Below are 9,865 nucleotides of genomic sequence, written 5' to 3' on the forward strand. Positions count from 1 at the left end.
TTTCCTTGTTCCTTTCCAGATGTTCTTCCATTATCCGTTCGCACTGTAAATATCAAGCTTATTGTTGATCCATTCGGTCTAAAGCCACATTGTTCTTCCTCTAACTGTGTTTCTATTATATCCTCAGTCTTTTGTCTGTGACTTTCTCCATTATTTTTAGCCCATGTGATAATAGTATTATACCTTTATAATTTTCACATTTCTTCCTATTTCCTTTTCTGAATAGTGGTAGGCTAATATACATCTTTGTTGCCAATCTTCAGATGTCCTTTCATCCTTCTAATATGGCATTGAGGGCTCGGTATAGCCACTGTAGTCCAATGCTTTCTGCTGCCTTAATCATATCAGCATTGAATTCGTCTTTTCCACTTGCTTTACCTTTGGTCATTCATACCTACCAACTTTACCGATTTAGGTGGGAGACTCCCGATTTTCGATAGTTTTCCCCGCCTCCCTATTATTCTATTATTTATCCCGATTTTAGCTTATTTTTTGGTAAACTTCAAACATTTGTTTTCAAATCCCACCATTTCTGCTTTTTCTTTACACCAGTAGCCGAAAGTCCTTCGCTCATTGGCCGCTTTCAAACGAAATATCAACGTTCATTAATGCGAGAAATGTGTGCGAATGTGCGATGATTATTTAAACCTGTACATTGTGATGTGTATATCGATTGTCAATCTCTCGTTCTCGCATGCTATGTTTGTATTCGTTCACATCAGTCTAGTCGATTCTAGAGACTAGTCGCTAGATATGGGTTCTTTTTTTAGTACTGTGGTTTAGTGACAGAATTTCAATGATAACGACTAGTGACTTTTCTAGAGATTTTAGGAGCAATTTGAAGACAATTGTGACTAATTTTAATTTATCTCAATATTAATAAAATAAGTGTCTGTACATTGCTCAGAATTGAAAAAGAATGATATTTCTGTACCGGTCATGACCACAGTAACAAGGATAAATGCACGTTTTAGTTTTCCGTAATTTCTGTCTGTATGTATATACGCCCATCACGAGAAAACGGATGACAAGAATTGAATGAAAAATGGTATATAAGTCGCTGCAATCTAGCCATAAAAATTATATTCACGCTGAGTGAAATGGTAGTTTATGTCTTATACATTTTTACCGTACCGGCTATGATAACAGAGATATTCATGAATTTGGAGTTTTGTTGCTAAGTCTATATCAGTGCCGAAGTACGAGAAACTGGGTGAACAGAATTTAATGAAAATTGGTATGTGAAGTTGGAGAGTAAGGAACTACAGCCTATGCTATAAATAATTTTATTCACCCTGTTTGAAGTGGCAGTTTAGGGGAAGGTGCCAAAAATTTAATTTTCAGTCACCTTTTTCGCCATATCGAAAAGTACTACATAACAAAAGTTATAGAGAGTACAATGTCTGATTATTAATATATCTTATTCAGTTTGACCGTACTGACTAATAATATTTGTGGTGAGGGTGATTAAATTGTGAAGATGATCATAATAAGAATGAGAAAAATGTCATGAAGGAATGGTCGCTTAAATAATAACACGAGAGGGAATCATGAGAGAAAGGAGGACTCGCTTTACATTAAATGCTCTAATATCACAGAATTGGAAGAAAACTAAATGTGAAGACCTGCAATATAGAAAGCTCATAAAATTGATCAACAATAACATTACATTGACCATTGTTTGTTGTGATGTGCTTTGTGTATTCTGTGTCATTTACCTCCGATAGATGGAATTACTGCTGCGTACCTAGTACAGTATAACAGCCTGCCTGAATATTGGCAGGAAGTAGCCGGGGAGTTAGATCTCTCTCTTCTTTTGCATGCTATTCCTCTGGTTCATAAATTTTCTGATACTGCTGGTACGTAACACACTGGATCATCATAGTATTCCAGCTTTTCGATCCCTACTCTGAGGCAGTGATTGGAATGAACAGTGTGCATGGAATAATGAGACAGGAGTGTTCATGGCTGTCTGCGGCCTGTTCGTTCTAGCTCTGGAACTTTCAACAGTTAGATCGACACCATAGTATGTTGTGACACAGGTTTTGTCGCGACGAATAGTGATGAATAATCAGATTGATTTCCCCGAGTGGTAGGGAGTTTTACTTCAGTGGGCGTGGTTGATTCGCTACGTGTGAAAGAGACGAAGTCCTCTGCTTCCCAAAACCTTTAATTGTAGACTGATGAGTATGTATAATTATATACAGTATTTACAATCTTCTTCTCAACTTCGAATATCACTAATATAGAAGAAGTATCGTACTGAATATTCTAAGTCTAAACTCGGACCTTGTTATTATTATTATTATTATTATTATTATTATTATTATTATTATTATTATTATCGGAGACTTGACTGACAAAGCTCCCGGCTGTACTCCTAGTAGAATTGTTCCAAAAAGAAAAGCCTCGACTAGGGTGTGTATCCCTGTTTTATACTCTCACTAACTTCCGCCTCCCTTCGAGAAGGCCATCGAAGTTCTCATCCTATGGAGACTGTCCACAGACACACCAAAATGGAATTGCCTCCTTCCGTTCACTTTCCACCCACCTTTTCTAAAGACATTCTACGCACCTTCAGCAGGGTGCAGCATGTGAGTGATTCACCCTACTTCGACCAAACCTTACTTCCAATTGCACAACCTGTTGCTTACAGCTTTTGTGTGTCTTCAAACTCTTAAGACCTACGTGGTTCTTAATTTTACCTTAAATCTTTTTTTCATATTATTATAATACCTTGGCCTCACTGCCATTACATAAATATGAATATTAGTCCTTAATTTCCCCATAATATCAATGTATGTCTCAGCGACACCATTCCTCCTACGTTCCCGGTCATGGATTCGATTCTCGGAAGAGAGTCGTGAGCTCGAACTGGGGGCGGACACGACACCCCCCCCCCCCCCTGGGGAAAAATGAATGCAATACCTCAGCATTCATTTTTACTCTTACATCCTGTCGGAGTCTCTATGCTCCTGATCGTGGGTGCGCTGCGCCAAGTTATCTCTGATAATTGCTCTGCTCGTAGAAGGGCGCTCATATAATTCTAATCCCGGTAGCGATCCCGAGTGACTAGGGGCCCTTCCAGCCAGTCGAGGATGCTGAAAGTGGACAGTGATGTCCTCATCAGAGACCTTAGCTCTGTGGTCATTAGTGATCACATTTTGGAAAACACGTAAATTGGGACAGCGCTCCCTTTTGTCTTCTATGCATCTACTTAAGGATCTACACCTTCTACAGCAACCACAACAATAGCAACTGACTATTACATACACTGCAAACAAAATAATACCAGTTACAATTTGATATACACTTGTATACTGTTGGGTCATTTGCATTTTAAATTCCTTTTCTTTCTGTAGTACCAGTGCTTCTACGTCCTCATTCTTATGACTGGCTAACCTTAGGTCGCTTATGTGGTTCAGTAAGCTTCCTACTGTAACCCTATTTAATTCTGGTACATCCTCTAATTTGATCTCACTTTGTAATTGTTCACAACAATCATATATCAACATTACTACTGGCACTAAGTCCTTCTTCGTGGTAGTATTCACTGAACCTGTACTCTGAATTTTACTGGTGGGACTGTAAACTGTACACAAGTCTGTGAATTGTATAATTTCCACACCATTTAAACTTATATCACTCGTAATATCCTGACAAACACTGGTGACCTTTGTTTCATGAGGCGATACAAAAATATACATATCATCAATAGGTATCTATATGAGTTCATAAACTGACATCACACTTTTCTTGCAGTCTTCCAGAATAAAACTAACACGAGTTAACAACTTGACAATACAACTACCCTTTGACATGACATTATTAATAGGAAAATTTGCTTTGCATAATCTCTGTCCGCTTGCACTGTTTCACTTGTTCATCACTTAATTCTAGATATGTCTGTCTTTCTTGATCAATTAATACATACTGTTTCTCATTAGATATATACACAAAATGGTTTGGATTACTCTTCATGGGAGAGAGGAAAGGTACACAATGGTACAAATTGTACTTTATTTTGTTAGTGAGAGGGGTGCATAAAATATACACCAAAGTATCTCACTGATGATATTTTCAAAATCAAGTACCCATAAGTGACTTGCAAATCATATGGCAGATCATAACCCTTAGGAAAATCTCTTTGGGCCTTCTTAAATGCCCTTACTAGATCATCGGGGCTTAACACTTGGACACTCACCGTGCCTGTCTGAGAGCTTATAGTACTATCTAATAAGATCTGATAATGCTCATGCAGTTGCATCAGAAACCCTTGCAACTCAATTAAGTGTTTATTTAATGATATTTGCATTTTTGACTGTCTAAAAGCCTCGTTTATGCCCGTTGTTTCATTCTGAATGAAACTCTTAAGTTGCTCAAAAGTTTCACTTAGTTTGAGTTCATTTGCCGTGATGTCATACAGAGTACTATTGACAGATTGTAAAGTTGACTTTACAACTAACATTTGACTTTTTGCTACTTGTATCATGGACAATTGTTCCTGCTCTAATTCCTTAATCTTGCCCTCGTAGTAAATTGCGTCGCTCTCATCCATGGTTCCAAATAACGTCTGCGCAATGGTACCAATTGTATTAATTTACCCGCGCTTGCTTCGTTTCCCGTTGCCTTCCGGCGTACCGACCCTAGTAATTTTCCTAATTAAGTCCTTAATCCCTTGAATCCTTTGAAATTGTTGTTCTACCAACATTATCTCATGTTCGCACTTAATATGCATTTCCTTTTCTATCTGGATACACAGGGTTTTAGTCTTCTGTAAATTTCTGCGGGCTACATTAAATAGATCTGCCAAACGTGTAAGGTTAACATAAGTGATCAATTTCCACTCTGTAGTGTACAATTGTACTTCTCCTAGATAATCAAAATAGACTCCAGCTGTATTCTCATACCGATTCATCTTGAAATCCAATTGACTGGTGGGTATGGACACCCCTAGCACCATAACTGTGACGACCAGCACTCCCCATGTCGTGTGGCCTGTCATCCCTTCCATCCGCCTGGTTCGTTCACCTCCCTGCAAGGTAAACAATGACTTTCACTTTCTCTCCACTTTACGCACTATACCGTTAGGGTGTAGTGGACTCTACTCTTCACTGTTTGTCTGTACCTGAATACACACTTAATGTGACTGACTGTCTCACTGTAACGTTTGTCTTCTCGTAATTGTGCTCTGTACAAGTCTACTAGTATACTCGTGAGTAATTTTACTAAAATCTACGAATTCCTTTTCGTAACTGATATCTCTGTGAAACTTCACCTCTGGGCAGCTCTAACAAAATTTTAGAGCTATCATGAGCCCCTTCAAAAATTCTCTCCTTGTTTGACGTACCTGCGTCACTTCTCCTTACCTAACGGATAGATGAAAAATATCATTAGCACTGAGTCTCATTTTACCAACTGAAAAATATGGCATCTATGCAAAATGTTAATAGCCAGTCTAGTGAAGTAACCTCATCAAACTATACCCCAATCTCGGAGTTACTACTAGTGGAATGATCCTCAACATGGTGAGAACATTCCCTTCACTGGATTCTGTTCCCACGAGAATCACACTGTTGCGGAAAATCACTGGCCTAATGGTGATATTTCCCAGGCAGAACCCGCCTCACTGAGTTCATACCTCACTCAGGGCGCCCGTATTCGTGCACAAAGGACTAAATACAAGGCCATTCCCTAAGTGGAACCTTTAGTCGCCTCCTATGACAGACAGGTTCGAATCGTGGTGTTATTCTGGTTGTGTAACTGTATGGGAAGAAAAGTACCTAAGTGTAGAGTGTTGTTTGCGAAAATCTCCGACACCACGCGGGGTTATCCTCATGATAACGACCGTTACCCAGATATCGTCTGAATTACGTAAAACGTCTACCTGTAAATTTTCTCTCTACAATGAATGAATTTCGTTTCAGTGGAACTAGGCTTGGCACCACGCCCTTTCTAATTATAATAATTACAAGCAGATCTCATTTACTTTTACATACAACGCTACCTAAATTATTCATCTAATTTCTAGTGACAGTAAGTGTAGGCTTCTTCAGAACGTGCACATAGGTGTAAATAATTTTAATCCTCATTATGAACTCGAATTCTCTCCATACTCAGTTCAAACCCTGCGGTTCCCTTTTGACGAGTTAACGTCTGGACATACAGTCTCGTCACCTGTAGTCCCTCGGATGGGTACTTAGGATGTACTCACAATGGTACTCCCTTACCAAAATTCCTAGGTTCCTCTCTTACTTAGGTTAAAATTTCCAATATTTCCTGATTTCGACGCGACCTGACAGAGTATTTCAACTAACTCTATCAGCGGTACACGATAATCCACAATGCCGTTGGAGTGAGGGAAGTGTAACTCACTGCGACCTTACATTTCTTCTCTAATTAATGTACATTTTTAGTCTGTTCTGGTGGACCACAATTTCACTCCCGATACCTTAGTCATTTTATAAGGACCTTGATACGGTGGAGAAAGTTTCTTTGAACGTCCTCTTCGTAGGGCATCGTTGCGTAACAACCACTGATCTCTATACATGGATGGCTAATAGCTTGGGTAGCAGTAAGCCGAATAGAAGATGACTGGCGTAGTAAGATGGCAGCGAGCGCACGGTGCAGTAGACCACGAGGAGCGCGCTTGTTTTGTTTATGCTTAGTTCAGTGACGCCAGGCCTCCTGATTGTAGTTCCACGGGTGTTCTGTGCTGTGTTATTGCAATACCCCACACATTTACACAGGAATTAAGATGAAATAGATCAATGAAAAATCGCTAGTTTAGATATTTCACTTGCTGAATTGAAACCACATGTTACTTCTGCATGTCAGTAAATTATTAACAGAAAAGGGAGCCATGCTTGTACTACTACAATTAAAACAAATAGGAATTCCTAAATGTAAATATACAAATACATACTATATTTAAACTATCAAAGTATACATGTGTGGCAGATATAAACTGAGTACTATTTGGAAGAAGTACAACATTCTCTTCGTCAGTTCAAATTACAATATTTCTTAACATAACGTAATTGTATTGATTACATAGTAAACAAGTGACTGTCAGCATGCCGAAGTGTACTTCTACGGAAAATACGCCGCGAAATACTTGAATATCCAGCGAAAAACACACAGTAAACTATCATTATGCCGTTACAGGAGAAGTGGGTGTGGTTCTGTGCTTTTAAATGCCCTGCGGGCTCATATTAAATGGCTTCTACAAGCTTTAAACAAGCCGGAATTACTAAACTAAAAACATTTTCTGAAAGAGGAAGAATAGGGCTATTTTTGTATGAATAAAAAGAAAAATAGAGGTTTTGGCTCAAAATACGAAAAATGCAGTCATACCTCCCCTTATGAATGCATAATTTCATGGCTTGCATGTATAAAATTTACAGAAATGTTCAAGAAACTGTTTTTCACTCGTATTGTATTACCGATTGCTAATTGGATATATTCAGCACCTAAGTTAATATTTGTCGGCCGTTATTATACACTCATTCTTATTGCTATCCCGAAGAATTACTGACCTCGGAATGACGTGTCGGTGTTCCCAATGTCCTTATGCTTTGAGTGAACATGTTCCTACAATTTTAATTATTCCAATGCGCCATTAATTGCGATTTAAAATTTATTATATTATCATTGCTTCCCCATAAGGAGAGCTCTAGGATGGGTACACCAACATGGCGAACCGCGCGCTCAACTTGGCGTACTTTCTCCTGCAGCGGAGAGCTGCCATCAGCGATCCATGTATAGAGATCAGTGGTAACAACGCAAGATCTCCTACCTTGAATGAAACTTCATTCTTAGCCATGTCATCATACTCTTTATCTCGTTCCTTGGTTTTAATTAACGTCTTCCTAGCTATCTCATGGCTCTCTTGCAGTTGTCTGGTTAACTGCTCCAAGACATTCTGACATTCGTTTTAATTCGATTCTGGTTTCCTTTGGAGAACACCAGGAATATTTGCCTTTCGCCCAAATATTAACTCAAATGGTGTATAACCTGTGCTAGTGTGCCTGGTCGTGTTATACACAAACATTGCCATAGGAAGATAACTATCCCAGTCATCTTGTGAACTGCATACATAATGTCTTAAATATTCTGCCAGCACTCTATTAGAGCGCTCCAGACTACCGTTAGATTGCGGTCGAAATGCCGCTGTATGGACCTTCTTGATTCGCAATATTCTGCATAATTTCTTAAAAACATCTGAGATGAAATATGTCAGTATGATATTTGGTATACCGAATATACTAATCACACTATTAATCAGTGTTCGTGCTATAGTTTCTGCACTTTGGTCTGGCATAGCACTCGCAATTAAATACTTGGACAGCTGATCTTGACAGGTGAGTATGTACCTGTTCCCTGCTTCCGTTACATTTAAAGGTCCTACTACATCTAGTACTATTTTTTCAAAAATTGCTTTAGGAGTGTCTGTAATTTCCATTGGTGCCTTTACTTCAGGTCCGGTAACCTTATTTCTTTGACACGATGGGCATGAGCGTATGTACTTTTCTACATCCTTCTGCATCCCTTCCCATTGATAGTGGTCTTTTATTCGGGCATACGTTCTTGATATGGCCTGATACTAGTGACTCGTGACATTCCTTAATAATCTCTAATTTCTCGTGTTCTGTTAGCTCCGGGCTAGTGTTCCTAGCCTCTTCGGCTATATCCTCGCTATCACTACCTTCTTCACTCTCAGGCTCTGTCACCTCTGCCGTGGCGTCCTCGGATTCAGAGCTGAGTCTCCGTGGTTGTGCATTATTATCTGAGCTAACAGGTGCTCCTAAGTTGTCACTAGCCTCACGTTCCTCATTACTAGTCTCTTGGTTATTATCACCAGATTTAACCACTCGCACTTTTTGATCAGGCTCTTCGTTCCTAACTGGAATGCTACATAAGGCATCCGCGTTGCAGTTACGCTTGCCTCCCTTGTACACTATCTCAAAGTCGTACTCTGCTAATTTCAATCGGAATTTAATTAATCTAGAGGATGGGTCTCGGACATTAAATACCCATTTCAAAGGCTTGTGGTCTGTTACTACCGTAAAATGTCTGCCGAACAAGTACGGCCTAAAATACTTCACACTCCAAACAATTGCTAGTAATTCTTTCTCTGTCACAGAATAATTCTTCTCGGCCTTATTTAAAGTTCTACTAGCGTAAGCTATCGGCAAATCCTTACCTATCTGTCCTTGTGACAGCACCGTTCCTAAGGCCTCATTACTAGCGTCTGTAGTCAATATGAAAGGTTTCTCAAAGTCTGGGTACTGCAATATCGGATTCTCTGTTAACTTTTTCTTTAAGATCTGGAATGCCTGCTCTTGCCTATCCGTCCACTCGTACGGTACTTCCTTCTTAAGCAGCTCGTACAGTGGTTTCGCTATCTTACTATAGTTCGGAATGAACCTGCGATAATAACCTGACAAGCCTAGAAATCCTTTCAGCTGCTTCGTGGTGGTAGGCTGAGGATATTCTCTCACTGCTTGAACCTTCCGGTCATCAGGTTGAACACCGTCCTTGGTAATCACGTGTCCTAAGGAGGCTACCTCCGTTCTTAGAAATTCGCACTTATCTGGACCTAATTTAAGATTCATCTCTCTCAATCTCTGAAAAACATCACGTAATCTCTGATTGAGGTCCTCTTCAGAGCTAGCATACACAATCAGATCCATATAAGCCAGACATTTAATGCCTTCTTACCCTGTTAGTGCCGTTTTCATCAAGCGCGTAAAAGTCGGTGGCGCGGCTCGAAGCCCCATGGCTAATGTCTTGTATTCATAATGCCTTCCTAAGGCAGAAAATGCTGTCTTTTCTCTGTCCTCAGGCTTCAGCAGTACCTGGT

Source organism: Anabrus simplex, chromosome 1 (assembly GCF_040414725.1).
Source record: "Anabrus simplex isolate iqAnaSimp1 chromosome 1, ASM4041472v1, whole genome shotgun sequence".
Taxonomy (NCBI): domain Eukaryota; kingdom Metazoa; phylum Arthropoda; class Insecta; order Orthoptera; family Tettigoniidae; genus Anabrus; species Anabrus simplex.